This window comes from Echinops telfairi, unplaced genomic scaffold, assembly GCF_000313985.2.
Source record: "Echinops telfairi isolate 266 unplaced genomic scaffold, ASM31398v2 ScPeMD7_7466;HRSCAF=8504, whole genome shotgun sequence".
Taxonomy (NCBI): domain Eukaryota; kingdom Metazoa; phylum Chordata; class Mammalia; order Afrosoricida; family Tenrecidae; genus Echinops; species Echinops telfairi.
In genome coordinates, this window is record NW_022111366.1 from 7,665,025 (window position 1) to 7,668,297 (window position 3,273).

Below are 3,273 nucleotides of genomic sequence, written 5' to 3' on the forward strand. Positions count from 1 at the left end.
GTCCCTAGGTTGGCCAACCCTCCTCCCTTCCCCTCTTAAAGTTCATTCTGCCACTCTGTGTCTTTTGATGAAAGCGTTTGGTTCTATTTACATTGTAAGTAACTACCTCCAATGAGAGCTTACTTCTGCCACTTGTCTGTTTGTGCTTGTGTGTGTGTTTGTATTATAATTTTGGTGTCCTTGAATGATGCCAATAGCACTCAGAAGAGCCTCGAAGAAAACCTTGATGATCTACTTCCTATGAATCAGAAATTGAAAACTGTCTGAAGCACGTTCTACTCCAACATGTACGGAGTTGCCCTGAGTTGGAATCTACTTAATGACATAAAGTATGATAAGACTCAAAAAACCCAAACTCGTGGTCATTGAATTGTTTCTGATTCATAGCAATCCTACAGGACAGGGCACAACTGCTCCTGTGAGTTTCTGAGATTAAAACTCTTTACAGGCTCAAAAGCCTTGTCTTTCTGCCGTGGAGCAGCTGGTGGTTTGGACTGCTGATGATGCCCAATCATGAGGTAATCACCTGGCCACCAGTGATCATGCACATGCACACACACACACACAGCCTTGTTCTGAATACTGTCAATTTGGCCAAATCCAACCAACCACATAAACGTCCATATTCCCATAGAGTTACAATAGTTGAGAAACTGATTGGAGAATTGGATGTAGTGGACATGACCAAACATGAGAAATGCAGCACCTTTATGCACACAATAGTTGTATGCTAACAACTCTCTGTTCCCTCCCCCACCCCTAGATATTTTTCTTGTGGTTACCATGAGATTACATTTGGAATCTTAAATTTATTGCGACTGTGTTAAATGGATACCAAAAGACAAAACCTGCATATGCTACTGTTGTCACCTTTATACCATTCTTATACAATTACATCTTTGTACAGTATGTGTGTAATGACATCCATGTATAATTCTATTTTATGTATCTGTATTTTGGAATGATATGACATAACACCTACAATTACAAACCAAAAATACCATAAAGCTGCCATGTTCGGCCATGAGATTACCTTAATGAGAGATCTTTCTTTGGTGCATATATCTTTGAGTAATTGTCTAATGCCTTTCCATTCTGTCTGAAAAACTTCCCTTAGCATTTTGTTTGAGCATATTAAACCTGTCGTCGTCATTAACGAGAAATTGGCACTTGCGCTTATGCAGATACCTTTCCTGTAATGCTTCAGTTCCCTTTTGCGGCTTTCGAGATTTGCTTCTTTTTGTTTTCAAGAGTTTGATGATAATGTGTCCGGGTATAAATCTCTTTGAGTGTCTTCAATTTGAAGTGTACTGAGTGAGTGTCTTGGATTATAGATTCATTTTCTTTGCCAGATTTGGAAATTTTTCTACCATTATTTCTCCAAATATTCTTTTAAAAATAGTTTTATTGGCACATAAATCATGTATTATACAATTCAATAGTTAATCATATTAAGACAAGTTGTGCAATTTTCACCACAATCAATTTTAGAACATTTTCTTCTTTCTTGTACTCACTGTTGTTGGCTTCCCAATTCCCCATCTCACCTGCCATGCCCCTAGAAAAGTATTAATCTAATTACTGTCTCTATAGATTTACAGGAAAACATACTCACCCCTGCAAAATAAAGACCAAAAAATCAACAATGACAAAATAAAACAGAGTAAAACCTCAATAGAAAATATTAAAAACTGGTAAAACTTTAAAATGAGTCAAAGGGGAGATCAGATGATATGGTGTTACATTTTAACTTAACTATATCTGCCATAATCCACTTTACAATGTTCTCTGTCTTATAGCAAGACTGTTCACATTCCCGGACTATGGTCCGAGGGAATTCATCTGAGGCTTAATCCAAGTGGGGACCTTGCAAATGAATTTTGGGCTTCCACTGTCATCCTATATATTTCTACAAGCCAGGTGTTCAGAATTTAAGCTTTAGTATAGTTACCTCCTCGAGTAGTGGATTTTTAGTATTTATAATCCTTGGATCACACAGTTTGGTATGCATCTTGCTGTGGACTTAGCTGACACCTCACTTAGATGGCTCCTTGTTTTAAGACAGACCTTTGAGACCCCAGGTGCTATTCTTTCTGATATCCAGACACCATCTGATTTCTTTAGCACCCTTTGCTATAATACCCATATCTTCAGTTATCTCTTCATGAGAGTATCAAGCCACATATCACCTTATTATTTGTACATATTAAAAAATCACTTCAATAGAGGAAGTTTCCCTTCAACTGGGGTCAGTTTTACATGATGTGGGGAGAGGGAGAAGACTAATCAGTTCCTGCCATGTAACAGTGCTCTATGGTCACCCCAAAGAAACAGACATTCCTATGAGAATGATTAGTGGACTTCACTGGAAATTCAAGTCAAGAGGTGGTGGGGTGGAGGGACAGGGAAGGACATGTCTGTATCCGAGAAGGCAACAACACTCTTATTGGTGGCTAAACTGGTACAGCAACGTGTCATTGGGCGAAAATCCTTAACATTATTTATATAGACCCCAAGGAAAGAATGTGCCTGGTATTATGTTCTTAATTGGATACTTTTGACCTAGTTTCTATCCAGCCCTTGATGACCCAGACTGCAAGCTATAGAAACTGCACTTTAGATTCTTCCTTCTGAGGCCCACAACATTCTTCACTGGTCTCACCAGAAAAATCCAATTTGGAAACCCCACTAAGCAAACTGTACTTTACCTTTAACTCACCCATAGCATATTGAGGGAACTGAAATAGTCCCTGAGACTTAAGGCTAAAATGCCCTGGTTAGGGAAGAAGCAGACGGCCACTCTCCTATGGCTACGGAATTGGTGGTTGCTGGACTTTGGTTCAGATTTCTGGTTTTGAAGGTACTATTTTCATGTTCTCTTTGTTTTTGTATGGAACGGGTTAATCTACCAGGCATGGTTCCACATTTGTGAATGAGTCTTATTGTATGTTTTGCCCTATCTCTGGACCACATTGTTTATGTCAATAGTATCTAGTCACTTAAGTTTTAACTCTGTATGAGCCAACAATTCATGCATTGTGTTACAAAAATCTGTCCTAGACATGTGTAATTTTTCTTTCTCAACAGTGTTTTAAATTCTACACTGGCTAAATGAATGATGTTATCAATAAAACTACCTTATCTAAATAATCTTTATGTTCCTTTCTCTCCTCTCTTTCTGGGATTCCCAGAATGTGTCTGTTATTTCGTTTGCTGGTGTCCTACAATTCCTTTTCGTGTTACTTCTCTTTCTTCTCTTTCTTTTTGCTATTC